Genomic DNA, 9,478 nt, shown 5'->3' with positions numbered 1-9,478 from the left:
TCAAGATATAGAATACTTGGCTACTTCTTCAGCACCATGTCTGCCTAAATGTTACCATGTGGAACCATGATAACAATAGATTAATCCTCTAAACTGTAAGCCACCACCACAATTAAATGCTTTCCTTTATAAGAGTTACTGTGGTCATGGTGTTTCTTCACAGCAATAGTCACTCCATGAAGCAGCTGCAGCAAGGTTACAATCAGGATAATAGATATGGTTGGAATTATTTTTTTAGTGTGAGTTTGGTTCCGTGTCCAGGAGAAAAATGATATGTGCCCATATTCTCCCAGGAAAGGTCACATGGCACCCATACTTTCTTCTTTTAAAGAATGAATGTAATTTAATATAAAAATGTTTTCAATGAATGTTACCAAATTTGTTGATGTTATCAAATTTGTTGATATTACCAAATTTGTTGATGTTACAAATTTGTCATTCGTTAAATTTCTTATGTTTTTAAATTTGTTAATGACCAAAGTAGTTCTTGATCGCTACATGAATCATCTGCAGAACTCATTCTCTTATTCTCGTTTTTTTGGCCATTTTGTTTGAGAAGGGTGTCTCTCAGTAGCTCAGCTGGCCTCAGGAGTCCTCCATGGCCCAACTTGACCTAAAACGAGCCTTGTGCACCTGGGTCAATCTCCCAGGTGTGATGACTGCAGCTATGTGCACAACTCCTGCCACCAGATTCATATTTTTCTAATGATAGCTCTAGAATCTGAATTTCAAAATAACAAAATAAAGGTGATTCTACTTCAATGAATGTCAATGAAATCACTGAAACCTTATGAAGTGTACATGGTCGGCGAGATGTAAAGAGGCTTTCACAAGACCCAAGTTGATACTGCACTTGTAGGTTTTCAAAATAACATAAAAACAAAACAACCAAAAAATGTCTTGCAGAGCTTGATTGTGAGTCCTCAAAAAATTATATAAAAATTGCATTTTCAAGTATAAACTTTAATTAAAATATGCACTGCTTCTGGATAAATGGTTTAAGTTTAAATTCTGTGTAGCACAAAATATAAGATCTACTGTTAGTACTAATAAAACCAAAATTCTACTGTTAATGAAAATGCAGAATTGAAGTAATGTAATTAAATATTTCTCTTTTCAATTAAAATTTTAATTTAAAATAGCCTCTGCATCATGTATAACTGGGTAAGTATGCTTAAGCCTTATTTTAATAAAATCTAGAAGATATGATTGTAATTTAGCAATGAATTGCTTTATACTGAGCATATATATATTGCTTGTGTGCAAATGCTTATAAACATTTACATTCTGATTCCAAAAGTTAAAGCCATTAATAAGAAGGAAATTTATTCTTATTCTCTATTGTCCGAGGTCTATTTTTCTTCCACTGAAACAGCAAACAGCTGTTATTTGAACACACAGAAAACTGCTTGTTTATGTTCCTACTCTTATCTTGATTTAGAGAATCACACACACACACACACACACACACACACACACACACACACACACGTGTGTATATATCATATACAATCTAAAAATAAAAATACAACCTGCTCAGTATTAGTGTTATTTGTAGGTATATTTGTTCAGGGCTGATCCCTCATATTGGATATCTAACTGATGGTTCTCATCTCTAGAGAAGACAATTTCTCCCACTCTCAACATTTTTTAATTGCATATAGTTTTTGCTTGGAATGTTTATTGGTGTACTCTATTGGGTCAAAAATGTAGAGAACAAGTGATTATGGGATGTCTATAATCTGATTGATATATCTATAACACAAAACCTGTGCCTAAGTCTCAATGGACATTGAGGAAGAAGGGGCAGAAAGACTTTAAGAGATAAAGAAAAGGAAATCTGCTGTGAAAACATGTTTCCTAGAAAAGATGGAATAACTTCATCCACCATACCTGATCATCAATTTGCTATAGACATTGTTACCTTTGGACTGTCAGAGTATCTCCTTCCACTTGAAAACGTCTAATAACTTCTGGTTACAGAAATAAAACAGTTGCATTTTAGGTATTATAATATACCTCACTATTAATGGATTATATCACATTAACATACATGAGAAAATTAATATATCATTGTTCCTGGCAGTGAGACTTCTTTTGTTTGTTTGTTTTTGTTTTTTTTTTCTAGGAACAATTGATGCAGAACACCCACTTGAACAATCCAGTCTGTGGATCCTGGGACACTGTTATGCTCCTTAAGCAGACATTATTCCTCACAACTTTGGAGATCTCAGTTCATAGAAGACTCCTGCATGATTTTTTGAGAAGACTGTATCCTTGTCATGACCTCTTGTTCTTTGATCCTGCTGGTCGGCAAGACTTCCTTAAAAACCTCTTATCTTTATGGAGTTTTCGCATCTCCTGCCAGACTCTGTATGGTCCAGATGTGAAATTTGTTTATGTTCTTACCATGTTGGATGACAACTGTGGGCACGACCTACTCTTCACTGTCTAGACAATATAGTACATGGCATTATCATGCATGCTAAGAAGGAAAGTATTTATCACATTATTTGAAATTAAAGAAAAGAAGTGACATTGTGATAATTGTTTAGTTTCTGAGGTACTTCTGCCTTCTCTCAGCTTCTTCCATTTTCTGTGGACTTAAGCTTTGCCAAAGCTTTGTAGTTCCATGTTCTAGCAAAGTGTATAATTTTCTTAGAATCCTGAAAAATGGTGATTGATAATGAAAATATTATTTTATATCTCTGCTCCTTAGAGGTATTTCAGGAATTAAATGTTCACAAACATCAGAATGGCCTGATTATCATTGAGCATTATTTCCAAATATTATACCTGTAAAGATATTAACCCATATATAAGAGTTGAGACAATAGACATGAAAATAAATACAGAATGCTTGCTTAGCATACATGAGAAACTTAGATAAATCCTTACTATGGTCTTTGAAACTATGGGTAGCATATGAACTTTTGTGTGTGTAGTGAATTATTATCATTTAAGATGGTGTATCTAGACTAGTATCAGCATGAACAGGGACCTGGCTCACAAAAATATAAAAAATGATATTTAGTATTAATGCATCTTACATTATTACCCATTTAAAAAATTCCTTCAGTATAAATATCTATTGTGAAGTTAAAACTGCAAAAAAATCTATAGTGCAGTAAATTTAATATTATTTGTTAATTTGAGTTCTCATTATCCATTCATATCTGACACAGAACAAAAGAAAAGGTTACACTTAAGGAATCTTTGTAAAATATTTGTACTTTAGCTATAATCAGTGAATACATTGCCTCTTTCAGGTGAATTTAAAAAACCTTTAAATGTCACAGAAATTGTAAGAGAATAATTATTAATACCCAGTCTATGATTTAAAAATTGTTTAGATAGAATCAAAGGACTACCATTGATTCGGCTGTCAGCTTCACAATACACAGAATGGAAAACTGAGGCGACAGTAGGAACGTTAAGATGTAAATGTTTCCAATGTGAGAATGATCAGCTGTCCCAGCTTTTTCAGCATGGCACATGTAATGCATCATGTGTTCTTGTCTTTGTGCTTAGTTTTAGAAAGCTGGAAGGGAGAGAAAGGAAGAGAGGGAGGGATTGAAGCAGGGAGGAATGAGAGAGGGAGAAAGAGAGGGAGAATTAGACGTAGATCATAACTTTAATGACTTAGCAGTTTTATCTGTCTGCATCTGACAACAGATGTGGACGATCCTCAAACAAGTAATTAAAAATTGAAACTAACTTCCATGCCATTAATGCATCCTCTACCCTAAAACACGAGTGAATTAATCATTTTTTTAAAATTGTATGGATGGATGTTTAAGGAGTATAAACTGTAATAGTGAAGACAGTGTCATTGCTACTGTGACTTAATCGTACATTCTCTTGCTACGTGCATATTTCCATGCATAACAATACACACCAGTGACTATAATCACAAATAAGAAAACATTTATAACTTTTATAGTAGGTTGATCAATATATAAAAAATGACATTATAACTATATATTAGTGAAAAGCCCATTACTGGTGCAAAAAATGTCCCCCAAAGGTTCAAGCTTGTCTGAAAATTATTGCTCTCTACCTGTATAAAGATGCCTTACAGATGCTATGGCTGTGTGTTTATGTCAGTCAGACAGGTGCTCATTTGGAAATCCTTCTGATCTCTCTTTGATTTTGAACTTACAGTTCCTGTTTGGGGCCTTGGTACTTCTCAAGGTGTTGTTTTCCATGTGATAGTTTGTCTGGTATATATTTTTAGACAATGCTATACAGTTTGTTGATCATTATTTGATCTGTCTCTTTCCAAATCTGACAAAAGATCAGAGGAATCTCTTTACCTTAAAACCAAGTTTCAGCATGGCATTCAAAGAACGTGAGTGTGTGATATGTGAGTGTGTGCATGCATGTGCAGAAGTATGTGTGAGTGACTAAGAGTTTTGCCAGCTCTTTTTCTCAAACAACACCACTTCTTCCTCGATAAGTCATTGACAGCAATAGTGTCACCGACAGCAACACTATTAAGGCCACCATTACAAAGATCTGTGTCCACTCTGTATTCAACTTAGTTTACTATAGAATATTTTAAAATACCTTTCTGAGAAAGAGCTTAGTATCTGAAATTATATAGTGACTCACTTTCCAAATATATAAGTGCCTGTTGTGTGCCAAACACTGCATTAAGCACTGGAGTACAATAATAAAAAAAAATTAAGAGCCTCAATTTTGTGTTGTCCATATCCTCATGTTATAAGATATATGATTAACAAAATTAAGATTGAAGATTTACATAGTAAGTTAAATGTGATTAAGGTGTTGACAATGTAAACAATTTGTGGTGGTTTGAATGAGATTGCCCCCAGTAGGTTCACATATGTGAATGTTTCATAACCTTTGAGGTTTCTAAGCCCTTGTCAGCCCCAGTCTCCCTCTCCATCTCTCCCCCTCACCTCCTTGTCTCCGCCTCCTGCTTGTAGATCAAGTGTAAGCTCTCAGCTACTGCTGGAGTCCTGTGCCTGCCTGCAAGCTGACATGCTCAGCATCAGAATGGTCATGGACTGAACCTTCTGGAACTGTAATCAATACCACAATTAAATGCTTTCTTTCATAAGTTGCCTTGGTCATGGTTATCTCTTCACAGCAATGGAAAAGTCACTAAGACCAAATGTAAGGGAGATCACTACTGAAAAACTGAGCAACACAATGGATTACAATGTACTTAGATTTGAGTTTAAAGAGGGATGTTAATGGAAATTAAAGAGACCCTTCATGGCCACCAGATTATACTGAGAAGATTGTGGCTGCTCTTGGGCTTCTTAGTCTCATTAATAAATACGTTTAAGAACAGATTTAAATGAAATCTGGGCTATAATTTTATTAAAGTTTGAGAGAAGAAGAAATGACCCTGGCAATAACAGGCGCACTGTGAATCTCAGCAGCTGCCCACATGAGGACATAGGGAAAAAATAGGAGGACATAGGAGGAAAAAAATCATGCAGCTTAAGCTAACCCCCCCTAGATGTCAGGCAGCAGGCAGTCACATGGCAAAGATGAGTCTATGGAGGAGGAAGAAACTCTTTTGTAGGGAGAGGGATCACCCTAATAAGTTACCTTCCCCTTAGTGGTCGCCTTAAGTGTAAATATGAACAATGTTAAATGGACTTATAATTACAGAGGATGAGGTCATGAATTCAAGAGAGAACGGATGTATATATGGGGACTTGAGGGGTGAGAGGCATGGGTAAAAATGACACATTATCAGACAAATAGATGAAATTCTCAAACTACTTAATTTGAAAAAAAAATACAGCCCAAGGCTGGAGAAACTGCCCAGTGTTTAAGAGTGCTTGCTGCCCTTCAACCAGATGGACACGTGTTGAGCACATCATCTTTAATCCAAATACCAGGTAATGAGGGCCTCTCTACGCATGCACACACGAGGTGTACACTTAGGTAAATAAACACATATTTTCATAAAATTGTGTCTTTATGAAAATCAATCTCCCAAGCATGCAAAAAAAAATCAAATATGTAAGAAATATAGTTACCTGAACTCTAACTGGGCTTGTTTAGTCACTATGGAATTCTAGAAAAGGTTCATGTACAAGAACAAACTTTCTGGAAAGCTGCATTCAACTCTATCAAGAATTTTTGGATCCTTTCCATCTAAAGGTGACTTCCAATTTAATTTGAACAAATAAACTCTGTTACCTAGAGAAAGATAATATTGTTGCCATATTAAAAACTCTTTATTCTCCTAAAGTTTTAAAATATTTCATGGTTTTATTTTGAATTATTCCATTGCTACCTCATTACATCACCAAAATTTTTCAGTCCTGTTTTCTGTTCTTGTTATCTTACGTTAATTACCACAGTCAGTTTCATTATATGTTTCCCACTCCTACTAAACTCCTTCCTTTTTAATTCTTTAATGAATCTCATTGATACTTCAGAAGTGTGGCTGTGGGCTATAACAGCAGCACTAGTACACTGTCTGAACTGCCCCAGTGAAGAAAATGCCCCTCTCTATCAGGCTTTATATGCATATAAATTTTCACAGACAGGTGAGACAGGGAGCAACTTTCTTCTCCATGACAGGATATCTATGGGCCCAAGTTATGCACATCTTGTGTAGGAAATTAAAGCTGTGTTGAGTTCCTGAGGGGAATTTTCATGTTCTGTTCAGAAATCATTTATTTTTGAGGGGAGAAATGTAGTATTCCCATATAAATGCTGTAAGTCAAATATAATTATCATTTGTATAGATTACTGTTTAAAAACAGCCACACTAAAAATTACTCCAAAATTCCCATGGCATAAGAAAATAATGTGTTACCGGGCAGGAATATCTATGTGTTGTATCTGATTTTATTTTAGGGAGTCTGTGTTGAATGGGAGTCCACTTAGATATAAAGAATAACTTCTCTATCCTATTTACACTAGAATTATTGTCGTGAATGAAAGTATGTACACATTCCAAAGCAATAGGTGGAAAGTTTGTAAAATGGATAGATTTTTTTTTTTTCTGGAAAGAAAGCATTGTGAAGTACTAAAGAGCAATTATTATGTCTCTTCATCTCCTGGAAAGGTCTTCACTGTTGCCACAAGTCTTGGTGAGTTATGTGTGTTTTACAACAGGAAAAAAAGATAATGGCTGTAATATCACCATGTGAAATTCAACTTTCAGCCCTCTCTCTAAAGTTAAAAGTTTGCTTCCAAAGCTTTTAGAAGGCAGCTGCCCTTTTCAAACTTCAGTTCTAGTGCATCCATCTTATTGATTTATTCACAGTAAATGTTACCCTCTAGTTCTTTGTGTGTGAAACTGGGGACTAAATAAGTGATGCTGAAGCCCTGGCAAATTTCTTGGATGTAACTTGGCTAAACAGTGAAAATATGTATTTTTTGAGTCAAGACAACAGGGCCTGGATTGCAAGATTGGTTTTCTGTACCAGAGGATATACAATACGTTCGTTCAAATTTACTAATATCAAATGGGAACCATTTCACTATTCCAGGAATGATTATTTACTGAAAAGGGAGGACCCCCTCTGGTAATGAATGCATTAATTCTGAACCGAAATGTGATCATATGATGAATATTTGATGGCTCATTTTGGAGGAGGTCATTGTTGATGCTCCAAATACTTTAGATTAATATAGGTGGGTGCATACAAAATGAAATCATAATACAGACCTACAAGGAGGAAAAAATATAGCTTATTTAGTTACAAAAAATCTCATTACTTTTAATTTACATGTTTATTCATTTACAGCATTCCTATTCTTTTAGCTTGTTTTTGCTTTTGTATGATTCATTCCATGCACTGTCTTATGCTGAATTAAATTATTTCTTACTCTGTAAATGTTTATAAAGCAGGAGAGGCTTGCAGAAGCTTGACTTTTGAATAGTAACCAAGTATGAGGCAGGGATTTCTATTGTCTACAATGTCTATCCATTGAGAAGTATAACTACCTCCTCAGTTACTGGCTAACAACCTCGTTATCTGGCATTTCCCAATCTCCTGGAAAGGTCAGTAATTAATGTCTGTTTGCTTTAAACGGTTGATCTTCAAGCCCCCTTCTTTTGTTCACTATCTTTCCAATAGGAATACTTAAGAGAGGAATGGTAATGAACTTGTCTTTGAAACCCAGCTACAACCAAAGGATTTCCTAGCAGGCATTGGACTGTAATGTTAATGACGCAGAATTGTTCTGGTTTAAACTACAGTGAGTAGACATGTTCAGCATCAATGCTAACAGTGTATGTAACATTAGTGTTTCATATGTGTTAGTGTTGTGTAACAAGGATGTATGTACTCCATGTACATACACCACTCGGAGGCACTAATCACTGAGGAAATAATATATTATTAAATATAAAAATTTTATGTGCTAAAAAAATAGTATTGAGAAGAAATATAAATATAAATATAAATATATATATGTATATATATATATAAAATGGAAAATGAAGATCAAGGGAGGGAAGGGATACAAATGGTGAAAAAGGAAGAATGTAAAGAAAAAAACAAAACTGTTTAAGGGAAATTCAGAAAACCACAAAATCTGGAAAATAAAATGTTATAGTTTTCTTATTATTTTAGTAAAATGATGGGATCATAATAGATGAGAGTAAATTTACAAGATGATAAAATGATTTAAAGAAACAGAGTCAAATTATAAGAAAATAATTTTCTCTTCAGAGTCATAATGGAAAAATTTGTAACCAAAATGAATTTCAGGTTTTATATTAACATGAATGAATGTGAACTGGGCCATTAAGAACATTAGCTGAATTTGCTTTTAAAATAAATTGATTCTAAAGACAGTTTTATTCTTATTTGTGAGTGTGTGTGTGTGTGTGTGTGTGTGTGTGTGTGTGCGCACACGTGTGTGGGGGTGGGTATATGAATATGCATTCACACATAAACATGTGTGAGCAGACACACTTGTATTTGCATATGGAGAGCAGAGGTTGACTTTGGGTATTTTCCTCTTCCAGGTTCCATTTCAATTTTTGAGGCAGGGATTCTTGCTGAAAGTAGAGCTTACCATTTTTGATGGACTGAGCTACATATGCCACTTGTCTATATATATATATATATATATATTTCACCATCTCATTTACAACTCTTCAGTCTCAATAAGTGGATGATATTTTATCATTTATCCTGATACTGACAAAGAATAATACCTTCTGAATGAAAAGAACATTTTGCATATGGTTGATTTATACACTTAAAAGAAGACAGTTATGCAATTGTGTACAATTAAGGTGATAACTCTCTTAAGGAATTGTTGCCAAGTCATATATATAGAATGGTACCACTGATGGTGCCACAGGACCTAGGAATAATAAAAGCATTGCTACTTGAAGAACTTTTTTTTGTTTTTGTTTTTTTTTTTTGAGACAGGTTTTCTCAATGTTGCTTTGGTGCCTGCCCTAAATCTCGCTCTATAGACTAGGCTGGCCTTGAACTAACATAGATCTTCCTGGCTCTGC

The sequence above is a fragment of the Peromyscus maniculatus genome, chromosome 15 (genome assembly GCF_049852395.1).
Source record: "Peromyscus maniculatus bairdii isolate BWxNUB_F1_BW_parent chromosome 15, HU_Pman_BW_mat_3.1, whole genome shotgun sequence".
Classification (NCBI taxonomy): Eukaryota; Metazoa; Chordata; class Mammalia; order Rodentia; family Cricetidae; genus Peromyscus; species Peromyscus maniculatus.
This window is presented reverse-complemented; position numbering follows the sequence as displayed.